Source organism: Ammospiza caudacuta, chromosome 18 (assembly GCF_027887145.1).
Source record: "Ammospiza caudacuta isolate bAmmCau1 chromosome 18, bAmmCau1.pri, whole genome shotgun sequence".
In the NCBI taxonomy this organism is placed as follows: domain Eukaryota; kingdom Metazoa; phylum Chordata; class Aves; order Passeriformes; family Passerellidae; genus Ammospiza; species Ammospiza caudacuta.
The window spans coordinates 15,622,289-15,642,869 of NC_080610.1; the positions used below are offsets into that span (position 1 = coordinate 15,622,289).

The 20,581-nt window shown below is 41.5% G+C and overlaps 1 long non-coding RNA gene across 1 annotated transcript in view; it reads left to right on the forward strand.

Moving 5' to 3' along the window:
* Window positions 1-20,581, forward strand: part of LOC131565883 (uncharacterized) — a 66,707-nt gene that overhangs the window by 32,798 nt on the left and 13,328 nt on the right. Inside the window, exon 2 of the long non-coding RNA XR_009275492.1 lies at window positions 14,938-15,039. This is a non-coding gene — a long non-coding RNA (uncharacterized LOC131565883). The remainder of the gene's footprint in view (window positions 1-14,937; window positions 15,040-20,581) is intronic.

Below are 20,581 nucleotides of genomic sequence, written 5' to 3' on the forward strand. Positions count from 1 at the left end.
TTTTTTCCTTCATTTTATATCTCTCTTGCCTTCTGTAAGACAGAGGAGGAAAAGAGTCCTCTCTTAAAATGATGGGTGTAGCTGTGCCTCTTATTCATGATGTTATTACTTTTGCTATGATCTTAAATAGGATGATACCATGCAAAAAAGCCAAAGATTAGAAGAATCATTAGCTTTCATGAGTAATTATGGGGCACTAGCTGGGTCTCACGCATTGTGAGAGCTGTAATTTGTAATAATGCTGTACCTATTAAGGAAGGAATGAGTCATAACTGAGGGTATCTTTTCTAAGAATTGCTTGCCTACAAATGCATGATAGAATAGTATTTCTACTGTGGCTTCCCAGCTGCTTGGCTGTGGGTGTGTGCAATTCCTCTGTGCAGCCTGAAGCAACAGCAGCTGCTAGTGCAATTCTTAGAAATATCCCCAAATAAATGCCAGAAAAATAAGAAAGCTTTTTGAGAAAAAGGATAATGGAAGTCCAGTAGTACAATCCCTCAAGCATAATATAATATGTATAATATTTTCTAGAAATTCTGCAGCTAAGATAAAATCTGATGCTGAGTCCTGAACACATCATTGTGTGAATTCAAAGTCCTAGATAACTTTCCTTATTCTAAACACCTCTTGCTCCCTGACATTCTGCCTTCAACTTGAGTAAATCACAACTTCAGTGCCCAACTTTTATTCCTGTCTTTCTTCTAAGTATATACTTTTAGCAAAATAGTTATGCAATACTGGTTTTTCATTTGTAACTAAGATTTTATATCAAGTTTTTGCAAGTAGGTGGTTTTTACACCCATGTTGTGTATCAACTCCTAAAGCCAACAGATGCAAGGACAGCGACTTGTGGAATTAGTTTGGCAATGAAAATGACTATGCAAGGAGCCCTTACATGCTCTGCTCACTGCTGATTCACTAAATGCAGCAAACTTTAGAGCAATAAATGTCTGAGTAGCATTTTTGCCTGATTTTCCTGAGTCTTAGTATTTGGAAACACAACATTCTCTTAAGTAGCAGGTTTAAATTATTAAGTGTGAACTTAATAGTGGGCTATGAAGTGTGAGTTTTAAAAGACAAGGTTGGCTGGTTTAGTGACAAAGTCTGAAGAATATAAATGTTTGTTTTGCACGCAGCATGGATATAAGGAGTCCGGGGGGAAAAAAATATTTGCTCATTGACTGATTCTGAATACAGTATTTAAATCTTCTTGGATTACAGCAGTCAAATACAGAGGTTCTTCAGTGAGTGTAGTGTCCTATAGAGAATTTGGATCCCTAATCAAGGTGATGAGTGCACTAAAATGCAAATAGAAGTAATCTCATAGAAAAGTTGATTATTTCATCACACACGAAGCAGCTGATAGAGGAACACCTCTGAAGCAGTTATGGGAAAGCTTCTGTGGGAGAATGGGAAGGAGTACCATATTTAATGATAGAAATGAAAACAAAAAAGAAATGTTGATTGGCCTAGTCATAGTCATTTGGTTGCAAATCTTAAGTGATAGCTATGTTGGGAACTTCTCCCAGAACAGTGCTAGCACCAGTCAGAACATTAAAATGTGTTTTTAAATACAGTAAAAATTACATGCACAGCAAGAAGTCCTGGTTCAGACAATAACCCAGACACAGTACTAATGTGAAGTGCTTTCTTGTTAGGAGGTATTTTGACCTATTGCTGAAAAAAGCTGCAGTAGCAAGAAAGAGCAGACTTCCTCGCTTTTATACTTCATCTGACTTAAATTTCTTTCACTATCCATATGTAAATATAAGCAAAACCTGGAGGATTTAGCTTTCCTTAGTGCTTTTTGTAGGGGGAGGAAGAAAAGGAGGTGCCAGTTCCATTTGACTTTGGGTTTTAAGAATGCAAACTCATCTAAATGTTTGTCTGGTCCAATACCCTTCCTGTGATAGTGACTGCAGCAGGCATAGGAATAAAGTCTGGATACACTGATGTTAGCTTGGGAGAGGGCTCTCTGCCAGCCAGTCAGAATTTAAAGAATTTCAAGTGCACAGACAATTCATGAAGGTACTCATCACTGAGTACTTTTAGTCCTTTTGGAAAGGGAAGCAAAATATTGTGGCTGTCAAGCTGTTTTGGTGGTTTTTTGCTATGACAAGTGAGACACTATGCTATTTCTTTCACTTTTCCCCATCTCAAATTGTGAAAATAGGTCTGTTTGTCATGGTGACATGCAAAAAGGCCCTTTTTTCCAAGTGTTAGAAGTTGTTTTGAGGAAGGGCGGAAAGGTTTGTGAAAAAGGTGCTTCAAATCACACTGACCTTTTTTTTCCATGGAAGTTCAGAGTGTTCAAAACACTCACTTCTTGAGGTAAGTTACCCTCCTGTAGTGTTTTGTTCAGTCTCACAGATTCGTAGTTCTGATGTGGTGAGAATTCCCAGTGCTGACTGGAAATGGTGTCTTTGGTCCTGTTAAAATTAGTAACTTGGTGCTGGGAACATGGATCACTGTGGGGTTTTGTTTTGCTTCGCTGTCGATAAAAGGTGTTCTACAGATGCTGTTGGGAGTGCTCACAGGCAAAGCTTGTGTTTGTCCTAGGAATGCTGGCACACCATGTTCTTGGAAAACAGTCCAACCCTTTGTAAGCCTGGTGAGAAAATCCAATCTGTTCCTCTGAAACGAGCTCTGTCACAGCCTCTGCCAGTTCTGCTGCAGCTCCTCCTGGCAGTAATTAGATCATTTGTCTCATCTGGAGAGCTCAGCCTGCTGCATTTCATACAGTGGTGTTGAGTCCCAGAGCTCGTGTTTGAACAGAGCTGACCAAGTGTAAACACGGAAGGGATGTCAGGATCCTTGTTCTGGGCTTTCTCCTTAGCCTTAAACGTTTCTATTCCTTCATGAACTTTCAGCCTTTACAAATCTGCAGGGCACAATCAGGAGGGGGCGAAAGGCTGTGAGAAACCGTGAGCTGCATCCTGATCCTTGTCCTTGGTACATTGGATGTTTGTGATGTCCTGTGCGGCCAGAGGGAGCTCCCCTGTCCCCAAACCCTGCAGGGCCACAGCTGGAGCTGGGAGCAGCAGCTGCTGCCAGGAAGGAGCTGCCCCTGTCCCCAAACCCTGTGGGCACAGCTGGGGCACAGCTGGGGCTGGGCACACAGAGCTGGGAGCAGCAGCTGCTGCCAGGAAGGAGCTGCCCCTGTCCCCAAACCCTGTGGGCACAGCTGGGGCACAGCTGGGGCTGGGCACACAGAGCTGGGAGCAGCAGCTGCTGCCAGGAAGGAGCTGCCCCTGTCCCCAGACCCAGCTGGGGCTGAGCCCAAACACACAGAGAAGGGGAGCAGCAGCTGCTGCCGGGCTGGGGCTGCCCCTGTCCCCCTGTCCCCAAACCCAGCTGGGGCACAGCTGGGCACAGCTGGGGCTGGGCACACAGAGCTGGGAGCAGCAGCTGCTGCCGGGCTGGGGCTGCCCCTGTCCCCCTGTCCCCAAACCCAGCTGGGGCACAGCTGGGCACAGCTGGGGCTGGGCACACAGAACTGGGAGCAGCAGCTGCTGCCGGGCTGGGGCTGCCCCTGTCCCCCTGTCCCCAAACCCTGCGGGCACAGCTGGGGCACAGCTGGGCACAGCTGGGGCTGGGCACACAGAGCTGGGAGCAGCAGCTGCTGCCCGGCTGGGGCTGCCCCTGTCCCCAAACCCTGCGGGCACAGCTGGGGCACAGCTGGGCACAGCTGGGGCTGGGCACACAGAGAAGGGGAGCAGCAGCTGCTGCCCGGCTGGGGCTGCCCCCAGGGCTGTGCCTGTGGCAGAGCCAGCTCAGCCCTGCCTGCACAGGGTTATGTGTGCCTTAGGTTTGTACATCCATAAATGCTTCCTGCTCTCCTCCTGCTCCGAGCTCAGGCTACAGATGGAGCCGCATAAAGTACCAGGCTTGAATTTTCCAGGCTGGTATCCACCTTTGCCAAAAGTGCTTTGGGATTGAGCAATGATTCCAATTAAATGTCTGTTAAATCTTTAAAACTTTTATATTAAAACTTAGTGTCATGCTGATTAGCTCATTTATGTTGTCTTTCTGAAAATAAATCTGCTTTTTAATTTACCATATGAATATCAGTAGCCAGCTGCTTGGAAGAGCACATACGGTTAAAAGAGCATTGCACAAAAATTGCTGAATGCTTTCTTGTATCTGAGAAATTGGAAATAGATAGCTGATCTGTGAAATATACAGAAATGCAGTGAATAAGCTATGGTAATTAGAACAAGAGCAGACAGTGACTAAAGAGCAAGGTCAGCCAGGAGATATGAAATTTCCTTACTAATGTAAGCTACAAAGAAACTTTTCTCAAAAGCAGAGCAAGCGGGAATAGCTTGAAATTGTGAGAAATTATGATGAATAAGCTAAGGGAGTGATGTAAGGCACCAGAGGTTTATTTTGCATTGATGTAATATGAGGTATTCATCGCAACCTTCCTGGACAATAAATGTCTTGTGATGCTTTGCTGGATAGAGCATTTCTTTAGCTAACCTGCTAGTTCCCATCAGCTGCTCTTACACAATGTAGGAAAAATTGGAGAAGGTGGTGGAGAAGCTAACAGAATCATCAACTTTAGTTTGTAAAGGCTAAACCAACATGGAAGTGGCTGTTATTTCAGAGTCTGGTCCAAGAAATTGGAATCTAAACGTTCGTGTATGTTGATGAATGAAAACTATAGTACAAAATTTTTAGTGGGGTTCCTAGGAGTGTTCTTATTAACTCCAAATGCTAACATACATCAAATACTTATGATACATTTAGTGCAGAGACCCACTCTTGATTCAGGAAATGATCAGAATCTGAATCTGCTCTGCTGTGCTTGAGACTTGATAGGTGGGTCAGGCAGCCCACAAGTTAATACTGAGACTTTGTCTTTGGGGTGTAAAGCAGATGTTTCCCTCAAAAACCTGGGGGCAGTCAGTCTGTGGATGAGCTGGTTGAAAAGACTATGTTTAACAGAATAAATTCTATGGATCATGGAGTGACACAAACAGTTCACAAAGTCATTGCACAACACTGGGGTGTTGTGCAGGAGGTTTGAGGAGCTCTGGTGGAAGCAATGGCAACTCTTGTGTTAAATTGTGTTCCTCATTTAACCAAGGTAATTATGCAAATAACTTGTATCGCTGTTCCTTGGTGCTAAGGAAGAGCTGCAATGCATTAGAAGAGATTCTAATCATTACATCTAATTACACTGGAATGAGAGTTACTGGAAATCTTCAAGTGGCAATTATTCTTTTTATTATATTTAAGGCAATCAAAGCCAGAAATGCTGTGTTCATAGTTTATTTCAAAAAGTCTGATGTAAGGAATATCTAAGAGCTTTGAACCTACTGAAGCCCTAGTGCTTTTATATTTTTATCTTCTTCCTTTTTCTCTAAACCATGTAGAACAAGCATTTCAGCTTAATCAGTGGTTTGAAAACCTACACCTCCACACAAGGCTTCCATCTCTTGCTAAACTTAGGTTTGTATTTTCTCAGCTTGGCTTTACATGGCTTTATGCTGGTTGTTTTTTTGCTGTACACAGCCCAGGTAATTGGCTGCTCTGTGTTGCTGTGATTGTAGCCCAGAAAATGTGGATGTGGCTCTTACAGAAGACATTCTGTCTGAAATGAGGACTCTGTTGGGCTGAGCGTTCTGTGCACACAGTTATGTACAATGATTGCCTGAAAAAGCCATCTAATTATAATTAGTGCCTTTGCCAAGCATTGCTCTAAACTGTTCAAACTACTATAAAATCACACTGTAACCCAAGTACCCCACACACTGATGGAAAGCTATTGTGCTGGATTCTAAAGTAAAACTCTGAAAACATTAATCTGAACAGCTGAAAGAGGTAAATGCTGAAGCTGAGACCCTGCACAGAGCAAACCTCTCTGTGTTATCAAACTTCTCAGAAGAGATCTTACGAGACAGATTTTCTCTGTCATTTGGTTTTAAAGAAAGAAAAATGCTTGAAGAGGTACCTGGGAGCCTCAGCTCCTGAGAGGAGAGTAGGTCAGATGGATTCTAACCTGATGTTTTCCAGAATCCTTATGTGTTCCAAGACAAAGGAACAGTATGGAGGCTTTCAGAAGGCAGCACATATATCTCTGTTGGAAACTGAAAACTGCTCTCTACAGATGTTTTCAGCAGCCTGTTACTGAGCGAGGGGTGGCTGCAGAACCACGCTCCAGCACTATCATAGGGAAATGGAACTGGAGCCTGCACGTCCTCTCATGGGCCATGACTGATGTCACAACATCCCTGAATCCTTGTCAGACTATCGGTTTTTATTTTTATTTTGGTTATTCTGAAAGTTCAGGGGTTTTTTAACTAGTTCTTCTTCCCACTCTACCTGAGACCCTAAGAAGGAAAACTTCCCAAGGAAATTGCCCAATCTTGCCTCTCTGTTCCTCTCATGGTAACCCTGGTCTCACCAAATTATCTATCTATCTATCTATCTATCTATCTATCTATCTATCTATCTATCTATCTATCTAATTTGTTCCTGAAATTGAAGCTGGATCTACATTCCTTTGAACAGTTATATCTCTAATTGAAACATATTTCTTAAACTACTGTTTTTTTTTTTTTTTACTTTGTATCCCATGTCTTTAAGCACAGCTTTCAAAGAAAAGTTTCTTAATGAAGCGCCATGTCCTATTCTCTCTTTTCTTCAACTTGTATTGGGAGATTAGTGCATTTATAATGATGCTTTCCTTGGTTTTATGGTGTGTATTTTCCAAGCTCCGTTGTCACGTGCAAGGCAGGTTGTGGTTTCTTGGTAGTATTATTATAAATATAATAATCAACTCTCTGCCTGGACTTCTAAAGAGCCAGGTACTCAGGTTTGGACTGTGTAAGATCTGGAAACAGTAGTGCACCTTGTTTGAGTCCTCTCAAGCCATGGCTTGCCTGTTGCAGTTTGAGTTCTCTGTTCTTTGTTCAACACTGCTTGCCTTAGTCACTGTATCAGACCAAAAAAGGAATTGGAGCACCCAGTTTCACACTGCCCTCTGTCATTAAATCCTGTTCCCTGTGTACTTCCCATTAATTCCCCCAGGGACTGATCCTAAGGCTGCTCTGGGACCTTTAAATTCGAGGGAATGGATATTTTGCAGAGGCCTGACTGTGAGAACCACTGAGACAATTAAGGGATAATAAAGGCTGCCTTATCCGTGGTTGTGAGACGACAATTTACTCCAGGAAGGAAGGCTAGCCCCGTAAATCTGACTTTGGCCGGCCGGTGAGGGAACGCCTCTGTGTGGTGTTGGGACCTTGCTTTCCTTTCCTCCAGGGAGAGAACTCCCGTCCTTTCCTGTCCTTCGGCCACTCTTGCACTCGGTTGTTTCAGCACACTGTGCTCCAGAAACTCCACCTCATCTTTTGTCACTTTGCCCAGCAGTTCCTCCTTACTTAGTGCTAATTTGTATGCTCTGCAGTGCTTTGTTTGTGAGATTTAGAATTCTCAGTACTTTTCTGTAATTTCCTATGTAATAGGATTTTAATACATAGAAAGCAAATGATCTCTTTGGAATGTTTAAAGCCCTAACCTAGCTCCCTGATTATCTAAGTATTTCCTACTGCTGATAGCTACTTTTAAAGCATTTACTTTGTTTGTGGCTTTCACGGGAGTCTTTATTTGCATTTGGTGTCTGCATTAGACCTGTTGGTGTTTGGATCTGTTACAATATACTGCATCAGGGCATGCTTATTAGCACAGATCTTTTTAGTCTGGAAGATAAGGCTGTTGCTGCGTGTGAAATATGGGAGTATGGAGCTGACTAGAGGTTTTACCAGCTGAGACATTTAGTTTAGAGGGTTTGTTAGCATGGCCACCTCTTCTGAAGCTGTAACAAGTATTGGTTGGAAGAATTTCTTTTAATATCAGTGGAAGGAAGGTGACCAAATTAAAAAAAAATCCATTTCAGTGTGAGTCTTGCTGTTACCATTACAATTTCAGCTTGATTAAAATTAGTTTTAGTGACTTTAAACACAAATTTGTACTGATGCAGTGAACATTTTCTGCCATCCTTTCTGACGAGTTTCTTTTCTCTGTCACAATCTCTCTTTGGACTCTGTATGTAACAAGAATGATGTATCATTATAATAATTGCTACTGCTGCTGGAATAGTTTCAAAATTGTAAAAACAGCTAGGCGTGGTAGGATAGGACTGTGCCTGTGTCTGAGCAGAGTTTCTAATTTCTCTAGTGGAGCCCAAGTTTTCCTGCATTGTTGGACCAGTTGGGTCTCACCATGCAGCGGCACTGAACCCTGATGTGGCACTGGCACAGAAAAGATGCTAACAAAAGAAAATATTAAATATTATGGAGGTAAAATAGTAAAACTGGAGATGGGAACTTGTTAGGTTAACACATAGTACAAATATGGTAACCATTAAAGCATTGTTTCTTCATGTTTAACAGCCCATGAAACACCTCAAATGTTTTTTAAATTGCCCTTTGCATACTACGTAATAATCAAAGATATTTAAAGTCACTGCACACAAATGACAACCATTTTTGTGCAAAGCTCGATGTCAGGAATCCAGTGATGGAGTGTTTGGCTGAAACTCTTTACTTAAACACCAAACCCCGTTCTGCCAAATCTAACATTAAAGGAGACTTTGTCCAATAATATATAACCATTATGGCTTTGATGTACGGCCATGACAATGATCTGAGTGAAGGATTATGGCGCAGCATTAAGCAGAGGAGAAAGCTACTTTAACACCACAGTATTAGCCCACCATGGTGATCTCTGGAGCAGCACGACTCATCTAACAAATTAAGGACAAATTCAGGTTATTAAGCCTAATTAAATCTTTTTTAACAGGATTTAGCAGCATCTATCTAGAGGTTCCCAGTTCTGATTTAAATTTGTCTCGAGCTTGTGGCAGTGCCACATAAGTCACTGGGAAGATTCCTGTGCTCTTTGGTGGCCTTTGGGTCAGAGTGATCTGCAGACAGATGCTCACAGAGACATCAGCGTTACAAATGGCAGAATACTTATTTCTGCAGCCACCCTTTTATCTGACAGCTGCTCCATTAATGCATTTCTGAACCTACAAGTCTGCTCCCCAGTTAATGGCTCATAATGCAAATAGATAATTGTTGACTATTTCCTGCAAAGCGAAGCAATCCCTATGCTTTTTAAAGAGTTATTTAACACTTTATTTTGCATTTCTGGAATACTGTTCAGAGCCCAGAAAGGAGAGATCAGCATTTTCCCTTTTTCTAGTGTTAAATCTGAAATGGGTATTTTATGATCCCTCTAAGCTGTTTTAGAAATAATTTTTTGATTTGTCGGAAATGTTATGGTTGCTTTTTACTGTATCTTAATTTCTGCTCATGTTCAGTTAGTCAAAATTTCCTTCTATTTTAAATCAGTGTAAAAACTAGCATATACTATTTTCTCCCTATATTGATAACTGATATCGAAGGAAAGTGTCAAAGGAGTAGAGACAGCAAAATCCTCAAGAGTTCTTGTGCCAAATGGTTTCACGTGACAAGGAAACACAACGCATACTGTATCTGATGTTTTTATTTTCTGTGAAACTTTCCATGCAAGTTACTCTGTTATTTCTTGTTAGAATGTGGGCCACAGACATAATTATTTTGCCTAGAAAAATTGTGTTTAAAAAGCATTGTAAGGGTTCTTTAGAAATGGAATCATCTCAGTCGCTTAGGAAGAGGAAATACAGCAATCCTCAAAGCAGCTGGAGTCCAGTGCCGACACAGCTCAGTTCACTCCTGACTTTGCTCCTCCCTGCAAGCTGCAGCTCCGTCCCTTGAACTTCCCTCTGCCAGGGGAGCCTCTCTGTCGGGAACAACTTCAGAAATTAAAATCCATCCCCGCAGAGGTCACTCCACACAAAGCTGCACAGCCCCTGGATTTGCTCTTACCGAGCACCAGCGGCAGAAGGACAGAGGACCCCTGGTGGACATGGTAATTTGCTGTTTATATAAACTGGTGGAATTTAATCGCTAATGAATGGAAGTGTGGGGTTTGAAGGTAAAAGACCCAATGCTGCCCTAGTTTCCCTCACTGAGAGCTTTTCCCTTTGCATTTGGATGTAATTGGAAGTGTGCTATCCTGCAGAACCTGCAGAGGAGGTGCGTGCATGGGTATTCCCTTCTCAGGAAAAGGCTGTGGTGGAGGGGGATAGAATATAAGACAATAAAGATAGTGTAGAAAGCAATCTTACCCATAACGAGTTGCAGCTGGGCCAATTATCAAAGATCAGGGGCAGGCCTGACTTTACCAGGCCACAGCTGTACCCAATGAGAAGAAGATGCTCTAAAAGAGTGGGGTGGCTGGGTGAGAAGGGAGCTGGAGTCAGTTGGTGCTTTGTGAGGAACAGTCAGTGCTCTGAGAGCTGCCCACCAGAAACACCAAGAAGGTGTGGAACTTGTGTGATAAGGAGCCAACAGTGTGGAACCCCTGCAAAAAGATTACAGCAATGTGGAGTTTTTGGCAGGTTTGAAATGAAGTATCAAAAAACCCAAAACCCTCAAAGTTAAGTGTTTTCACATTTTCATATTATTCCCCCCATTTTTTTCTAGTACAATATATAGAACTTTGCCCAAATTCTCTGCTAATTTTAATTTGCCGTGTTCTCTTTATTACATTGAATATTTCTAATATGGGAAGCTACTTTTTAGAAATAAAATTCCTGGAGATACCTTATGTTTTCAAAGGGAGCCACATTCATTATTTTCATAGTTGGACTTGAACCAGTAGCACCTCACTTATGTGTTCATAAAATATCCTGACCAAATGAAAATGGCTTGATAATCCTGCTATTTCCCTGATTTGAGCATTTTCAGAACAAAAAATACTAGCATATGTTGGAGTATTTCAGTTTTTCTGTACAGGTGGACTTGGGGGTTTTTTGGGGGGGTGGGGGGGTTGGTTTTTTGTTTGGTGTTTTTTGGGATTTTTTTGCAGTTGGTTTTTTTTGGAGGGCAGGGGATTGAAGTAACTGTCTCTGGTGCTTTAAAAGCTCTGGTAAAAACTGAGACCATTCTCCCCTGCGGAGGAGGAATGGCAGCATCAGGTTGGGAGGCAGGCATGTAACTCGGTACCCAGCCCTGTGTAAGGCCTGTTAGAACTCTAAAATGAAACCAGCTGATGTGCAGGGGGAGAGATGAACATGTAGTATATCACAGGTATAATAAAAAGTAGCATTTTAAATTGAAGAACTGTAGTTATTTTAAGCCATAAATTAAACGTTCCCATTAAAAGCCTTGTGAAATATAATGTTACTTTAAATCAGAACAGGTTTCTTATGCCATAATTTTAGTTAGGTTGGAGGATCTCAGCCTATCCTTAATATTCCTCATTGAGTTATTAAAGATAGATATATCATTAGAGTTAACAGCTTTTCAATAAAAGGTAGCTAATTGTATGTACAGAATCTGAATGACTTTTCACTTTGAATTACAGTCATTGATAAAACCCTGCTTTGATATTAAATGCAAATACAGTTCCTACTTCAAAAAACTGTTATGGAAGATACCACCTCTCTGTCCAGAAACATCTGCTACACTTCTATGGGAAAAAGAATTGTTCCACTTGGTTATATCAGTTACAGTATTGCATTTGTGTTTGGAAGTTTGAATCTATGTACTATTGGTGCTCTTCCCACAGAAAACCAAATATATAATGCTGTACCTACAATTTTGTGTTAGTTCTGATTACCGCATGTAATTGGATGAATGATTTAAATAGCATCTCCTAGTGAGAGGAAAAATAAATAGAGCAACACACATTCCTTTGCTTTTTTACTGTGTGTAAGTGGGTTGGTCATTGATGAGATTTGCTTTAGTGAATAGGGAAGAATATATTGCATTTTAGGATAGTGATTGCAGACAGACATTTGAACTGGATTATTGGTTAGCTGTGTGACTGTTCTGTGAGGAGCCAGATAATGCTTAAAGTGCGATTGTCTTGTGGCTAAAGTTATGTTAGACTGTTCCAGAATGGCAAATTGCAGGGTTTTGCTCAAGAGCTTCTTGCCGGCCTGTGGTGTTTGATTCCAGCTCTGCCCTGGTGCCACATTTGGGATCCCTGAGGAGCTGCTGTTTGGTTTGGGCTTTGTTTAGCTGCCATCAAGCTGGATTCAAAGTTGCTTTGATAAATGTTTGCTGCAGGGATTCCCACTGGATTTTTGGATTTACAGCACAGCTTGCACCACCAGTAAAAGGATTCTTGGGCTCTGAGCTGTGTTTTGTCACTGTGATGAAAGGGACAGTGGAATGGGAGGCGGGATGGATGGGCACAGGATAGGATGGATGTCCTCATGAGGCCTTGCAGGGGATCCACTGGGGTGCCTGGGGGAGTTCCTCCAGCACTGCAGCCACAGGGAGCTCCTGCGCAGCCTCTGCACCCTCACTGTGACCCACAGCCCTGGTTCAGGCCAAAGCATCCAGCCCCACTTTGAGTGCCCGGTCTGAATGCCCCCCTTAGCTCACTCGTTATCTCTGGGATGAATTGGATGGAACTGCTGCAGTGCCCAGTTGTGCAGCTGAGTGCAGTCCCAAAGAAAGAAATAAGCCGTGGCATAGATATTGAAGCAGCTGCACAGGTGCTATGTTATTTTCTCAGCTAAATTTCTCTTTGTAACTACCTGAGCTCTGTAACTGGAGCAGGCTCAGTAGAAGAAGCAGTGCTTTAAATTCCTCATCAGCTGCACTTTTCTGGAAGGCGCCATGGAGACAGAGTTCTGAGACAGAACCACGTCTCAGTTGAATTGAAAAAATTCTCCACTTACCTCCTCTCTACTTATCTGTTGAGCAACTGATCTCACTCAAGTAGTTTCTTTCCACGTGGCTTTGGTAAATCTAACAGCATCTTAAAAAGCAGCAGTTTACCTTGTTTGGCTTTAAAGACTGTGAAATTTAAAGTCTATTTTGGTTCATGCAGGAGCCACACTGGATATGTCTGTTTTATTTTCCATTACTCTTTTCCGTTGTGAAGCTTGTGACTTCTGAAGTGTGAGGAAGGGGAGAAAAGTCATTACTTTTTTCTTTAGTGCTGAGGAGGTGGAGGTAGAAAAGCTGCTTGTATTGTCTTGAATAACATTTTGGGAGCAAAAAATTCAGTTCTGAAATTTCAGCTTGAGGGATATGTATAAAGCAGACTCATGTTACTAAAGATCAGGTGTAGATTTTATGAGTTAATATGTTCTATGCATTTATGCTTTACCTGGTACAGTTTTTCCCCCATCTGACATACGATTTTCAGAATAGCAGCATTTCTCTGAGCTGAGGCTCCTGTGTGCCTTGACTGCACCAGCGTCCCAGGAAAGCCCTGAAGGAAGGGCCCTGCATGGCTGGAGGCTCTTTCTGGGAAAGATGGACACTGAGCTCATTACAAAGCACCCATGGCTGCTCACAAGAGCTGGAGACATCTGGAGCCCTGGTTCCACTCTGAGTATTGCTTTTAGCCAGGGGATGTTTTTCACAGAGGGTCGGCGGTATTCCAAGAGTGCAGTACAGGAGAGAATTATTGCTGTGTCTTGCTTTGTCTTGATGCTTTCATGGATAAGAAATGTCTCTTCTGTACAGTTTTCTTTCAGGCTTTTTGCTTTCTGGCAGCAAAGAGACCACAATATCTTTATTTTCAAGGGATGTCTGTGCTGTACATCTTGCTGGAGTTGTTCCTTGAGGCTGCAGTAGCCCTTGCCTGGCCCACAGCAGTTTCAGCCCCTGAGTGCGTCCAGGGCACTGAAATCCACCCGGACTGGGCTCCTGCACGGCCAGAAAACTTCCCCAGTCTCAGAGCAAGCCAGAGAGACATGTAATGTTAAAAATAAAATGCAAATGCCGGAGTTATTTGAATATAATCACTTTATTAATTTAGCTGTCGAACAGATACTGATGACAGTCTAATAATAAGGTCCAAAATGTTCTTTCTCATTAACGGAGTTAATGAACTCACACATCTTATGAATTTCATTTTAATTATTACCAATAATTTATACGAGCGAGAGAACTGACAAAAAATATTCCTGTTGAGGAGCAGAAAATTGGTAAATCTGCTAATGAGAGAGATGCCGAGTGCCATGGCAGAAAACTGTAAAATGATTCCTCCAGTTCTGATTCGTGTCTGGAGTTGCTCTGTGGCTGGATATTTTCCAAACCTCAGCACCCTTGGCCTTCCCACTGCAGTGCCATTGTATGTGCCTTTGGCACGCACGAGAAGTACTCGTCTAAAGACAAAAAATCTGTGCCAATGTACAGGTTGGATATTACAAAATTCTAAGGATTTTCTTTAGTGATAATATATTTTTTAATTTCCCCTAATTTAAAAGATTTAAAAAATAATTTAATGCAAATGTTTTCCTTGAATTGAAAAGTGTGTCTCCTCTTTTAAACCTCCAGCTCCTTCAAAAATTAAATTTCAAAAGTTGCAGTTCAGAAGAAGAACTGGTTTTCAATCTGGTCATGGTCTCCATTTCTGTAAAATTAAGTTGCTTTTTGCCATTACACTATGTTAGGCTGTTTTTTTTTTTCTCACTCAGGACAATGGAAGCAGCAAACATCTTGCTCTAAGGAAGCAATTTTGGTTCTGAAAGTTTTCTGATATTTTACACATCTAATGGACATTCATGACCAACTTAAAATGAGTAAACGATATCATTTTGTCCTACGCTTCATTGGTTTAATTTCCTTTGGCTTTCATGCTCAGATTTCAGCGTGTATTGATTTCAGAACCTTGTTGATGTCAGAAATAACTAACTTGAAACTGCTGAAACTGTGATCAATATGCATAAAAGATAAGCTATAAACCTGCAGGAGATACTGAAAGAGGAAAGTTAGGAGTCAGTGGAGGCAGCAGATGTTTTCTAGAATGGTAATCAGTATGCAAAGTTGATTTAGGCACATTAGCATAGTTAGGAGAGTACCTAAGGAGTCTTTACTGTTATTACAATGTTTTTTACATTACGCCCTGTAGGTACACTTCAGGAAATATAATTCCAGCTGAAATTTGGATAGCTGTGAGAGAGAGAAAGGAGTAGTGGCCTTCCTAAGACCAACCAGCGGCTTGACAGCTCAGGTAGGAGCAGCATTTGGACCCTTTGCTTTGACTCCTGCGCTCTGATGGACGTGCCACACAACCTTCAGGCCTGTTCCATCTTGAGCAAGAGCTGAAAGCTCAGGTCTGCAAATTTTCCTGAAATTCAAATTGCAATCTTGATATTTTATCAGTGTTTTATCAGACTTCTTTCATTAACTTGATGGAGCATATGTTTTTGGGGTTTTTTTAATGAATATTTGATCTGAAGGGAGCATAATTGTGATGTAAAATTACATTGTAGTATTGTTTGTTGCGTGGCATTTGCACTTGGAAACACATATCAAACTTGTCTTTGATGCACGGAGTTGCCCTCTGTGCTTTGGCTGCAGAGGAGGGTGGAAGTGACTGCTTTAATTTCCCAGATGGGCGGGATGAATCCAACCAGAGTGTGGGATATTTGAATTTGTGTACTTATGTCACTAATACATTAGGCTGCTTTGATTTTCAAACCTTACATGTCAAACGGTGGAAGAAGTACCTCACATATCAAATACCGAGGAAGCAAAGTTGCTCAGCCCTGTGTGTAATTGTTGGGTGATAACATTCATGTGATAATGTAATAGGACTGGCAGAATGACAAATTCTGCTCTTTTCAAATCCCAAGGAAACAAGACAAACTTGAAGTGCTGATAAGAGACTGTCAGCGTGCTTGTGTCACCAGCAGCAGGGCAGCATCTCTGCCATCTCAGCATGGCTGAGGATTAGCAGCTTCCCCCTACGCTAAGGGGAGCCAGCTCTCCAGCAGGGCAAAATTCCTATTTTCCCGTTTTGCATTTCCCCTTTTCCAATTAGTGGGAACGTTTCAGGGCTGCTATGACTTCTCAAATGGCTTGATCTATTGAAATTCATTTTTTCTTGTTGTGACCTTTGTAATTCACTTTTTCAACCTATTTGCATTCATCAGAGTTCTCTAGTCAAAGTACAAAGTGGAAACTGCAGCACTAATCAAAAGTGATCAGATAAAATAGATGAGTATGAGATGAGTAAATGGAATGAGTTGTCCATCCTGCCTTGAGTGCCAGAGCTCTGCACCCTCGAGTCATCTCCCTTCCCCCTGCAGTCAGCCCACGATGTGCTCACAGCTCCAGGTCTCCAGCAAATGACCAATTACAGACTGTAATCCCTCTAAAAACCCACTCGACTTCTTTTCATCTTGCAGTTGGTTTTTATTTCTGAGGATTTTGATATTACCTGAAGAGTTGTATCTACCTTATATTATAAAATTCCACCCGAATAGCTGCGTTAATGGATGAGCTGTATTGATGAAATCATCTTATGTGTCTGAAAGCTGAACAAGTGTAATGGGTGTCATTCGAGGTATTTTGGTAAATTCAGGGCTTTGTTTCTACCATTTGTGCCTTCAGCCTTTGTTGACAAATAGTTACAAGTACAGGCCTTAAGTGAATTATGATATAATATATATATAATATATTAAAAAAAATATTTTTTTTCAAGTGGAACCAAGAATTCCAGAGTTTAAAACCATGGTCAGGGTTGGTAAACCACTTGAGCTGATCTTGGACTCTAAACTCCAACTCCAGGGCACATTCTGTAACAGTTAAATGCTAATGAGAATGGACGTGTTGTATTTTATGGTTCGGACCTCTTTTTTACTCTCTCTACACTAGTGCCTGACTCTGAGTCCTTGTGTTTGTATTTAATATGGATTAAATCTGTTCCTTAGGAAATACTTGGAGCATGAAAGCTGCTGTTTTAAATTAGTTCATTACAGCTTTACATGCATAACTGCATAAGCATTCATTTGCTTCCTACTTTGATCACCTCTGATCCTGGCTGTTAATGCTGCTGACTTCCACAAGCCTTTTTTCCCTTTGACTGTTTTTTAATTCTAACTTGAAGTTGTGAAGAGCAGATTCTGTTTATTTCCCATGATAATGACTTTCCTTTTTTTAAAATAATTTTAACTTAGGTCAGTTCTACTGGGGCATTTTTGCATCTGCATTGGAGAAGCATTGATGCACCAGCACTGTTTTGCTTCTGCTGTGTTTCACCTGACAAAGCACCTTGGTCTGTGCCACTGAAGGGCACTGCAGAAATGTAATGTAGTATTATTTATTTATTTCATAGCTGACAAGCTGCCTCCCAAGTACATCACATTTGTCATTTCAATTTTTGTTGTACTCTGGCTATGTATTTTCTTCACTTATGGCTTCTTGGAACATTTCTGTGGTCTTTTTCTGTGATTAGACACTTGGAGTTTACCCCAAATTTACCTGTTTCAGCCCTTTGCATCAGTCATCTATTAATGATTTATTTTCAGTGCTTAGTGTTGTGGGTTAACCATGGTGGCCACTCAAGCACCACAGAGCTGCTCCCTCACTTATTTCCCTACCCTGCCTGTGGTCCAGGAGAGGAGAAAAGGAAAAGTGGAAGTAAGAAACGTTGGGGGTGAGGAAAACACCAAAAAACCTCTTTAATAAGTGAAGGATAAGTGGAAAAAGAGGTAAGAAGGCATTGAAATAAACAATGGAAAGGCAATAATTCCTCCCCTCCCACAATAGAACAGTGCCCAGCCAGTTCCTGAGGAAAAGACAGGCCAACCCCTCTAAGATTCCTTGCTTTCCATTCTGTTGTGAGCACCACGGATGTTCCAGGCTGTGGAACATTTCTTCAGTTAATTTGGGTTATCTGGCTGGCTGTGTCCCTGCCAGGCTGTTGCACCTCTCACCTGTTGGGTGGGGCAGAGGGAGAGGCAGAGGGGCCCCTCTTGCTGAGCATGAGGGTGTTAGCAGCGCTGCTTTGCTGCTGCAGCGAGTGCAGGCTCCTGGAAACGGCACAAACTTTAAAGGAGGCATTCTTGTTTTATGTTATATTTTCCTGTTTTTTATGTTATATTTTCCTGTTAAGTGATAGAGGACGCTGCCATTGCGACGCATGGTTGAGTTAATGCACTGTGTTACTGCCTCACAAAAGCACCTCATGCAGGATAATGCGATCTGTAGTTTTAGAGAATTTACATCAGGCTTTTGTGTCTGCTGTGCCACGGTGCCCAAAGTATGGGTACGAATTTCCATTGGATAGCATTTGGCAAAGCTGAGACTGCTGAGTGGGAAGAGAAACCTTGAATAGTCAGGAAGCAAGCTAATGAGATGAATGGCTTTAATACTTTTGTGAACCATTCTAAATCTACTCATACTGGAAATGCATGCAATTATCCATAAAATAAATTGTCTTTATCTCATAATTGTCTTTGCTAATTACCTTTTTAACAAATTAAAAGGTGAGAGGGCTGAATGCTTACATCTATGATTTTCAGTAGTGCATGCTTTTATTGTGCCTTTGTTTACATTGATACACATCCCTGGTGTAAAAACATTATGTTTCCACTTTGCCCTAGTACCTGGAGCAAAGCCTGACTGTGCAATCAGTGCTACCTGGGAATAAGAATTCTCTATAATTGATGAGATCCACAGGCCTGTTCCTTACTGCAGTACCTTTTCCAAATGGGAGAAAATGTTCCAAATAGGAACTGCCTGCAATTAAAATTGTAGTGCACAATTACAGTGGTGCAGTAACGTCCTGGGGCTTGTTTTCTTGTTTTCTTGTTTTCCACCCCAGCTGCAGACTGAAAGGATCGAAAAGAAAATGCATATTATAGAACTAGAAAGAAACATAGAGAAAGCTGCTTTTATCACTGAGTGAAGCATATAAAAATGGCTGTAGAATTACCTTGATCCTCCTGTCTTGATTGTTAAATCTTTCATGGTCCAGAATTTTCCCAAGTTCTGATCTACGAAAAGGGAGAAATTTAACAGCTATAGATTGGAACTGCTGACAGTAATTTCGTCTTGTTTGTTTAGGATTTATCATAATGGCAACCCAGCTGCAAGGCAGGACCATTACAGTGCTTCCACTATTCTTCTTGTTTTCTGCTTCTCTGACTAAACCCCTACACAGGTAACAAAGGAGCTAGAAAATAACATGAATTTAGATATGAGGCTCTACTTTCTGCCTATGACATGGTACAACATGCAAGTGATATTCTAAAATGTATAAAATGTCATTTGGTATGTCTATGTTTTAACAATTTGATTGAGCTACACCAAGGAATCTGAGTGCCAGTAACTGTTATGCCATCATCTTGGTAACAAAAATGTATATTGGCAGATCGTACACAAGTTTTGCTCCACTGATTAGCGATAGCTCAAAATTTAATTTTATCAAAATCTCCCAAATTTTCACCACACAAAGGTGAATTAGGGAGCTTTTCTTACACAGCCTGCGCAGTTTAAAACTTGACCAGCAGAACTATGAATATAAAAAAGAGTTTTCAGCACTGCCCCAGGGCATGGTCCTGCTGCTCTGATGGTCCTCATGGGAAGCAGAGCTTCCTACTCCTCACTGCTCAAAAAAACCTTCCTTGGAAGAGAAATCAGCATCCAGGTTAACTGAGCTCTGCCCTGATTATCCCTGCTTCAAAGCTGCACAGAGTTATTGCGTGATCATTCCTCTGTACTCTTATCACAGATATATCCTCCTTGACTTGTGGAAGCAAATGCAATGAGGCAGAAGGAACCAGCTTTGATCCTTTCCCCCTGGATTACAGGATAATTTGTTTGGCCTCTGAACATGTGGCGAATTATAGGGAAGGCGCATGATAAGGACTCGCACTGAGAAAACCTCTCTAAAATATGCCCTGGGATGAAAGCAGCACTCAGGTTTTCATTTCCATCCCCAGAGCACTCAGATTATGCACTCTGTGCTCAGTTAAGAGGTTTTTGTGCCCGAGGGGCAGGGGAGTCAGAGGTTACTGAGAGAGAGCCTAGGTCAGAGCTGAAGTGAACACTGTTGAGGCACAATGGATTGTGTAAGATGCCATAAGGAGTGAGCACTCTGATCTGCAGAGGGCAGTTGCACAGTCCTTTCTTTTTTATGGGATTTCAGACAGATTTCTGCACAGTTTCTGTCAGATTGGCACTTATGCTTTGAGAGTTTTCCCCCCTACTCTGTTTGCTGAAAGAAAACAAAATTTGGTTAATGCAAGGTTTGAGATAAGGCATCAGGACACCCATATGAAACATGACACACTACAGAATCCAGGTAATAAACCCAAACACATAGCTTGTGTCTTGTACCCTGAAAGACTCCTTTGGCTAAAATTGTTAAAGCTGGCTGAGCTTGGAGAAAAATCTGCTTCCTCTTCATGTTCATATTCCCATTCTTTATTCAAAGAACTTTGAGCCAGTGAGCCTAGAGGAGACAAATTAATTAAAATTGGTAGAGGATTGAAAGCATAAAGGTGATGGAAATAATAAAATTAGAGACCTAATTCTCTGAATTAATGTATGCCAGTGACATCTATTATGCAACACTCATTTCCTTAACAGCAAAGTATTTGAATCTAGAAATTTTTTTTAATTTTCCAGCAGATGTTGTATCTAGGGTTGTGATAGGCCAGATTGACTGTTCAGTGTCTTTGTTTTGTCATAAAGGCATTTCACTTATCTTGAAAGTCTATTTCTGTACAGCTAACTAAAACAAAACTTGGAAATCCTGGTTT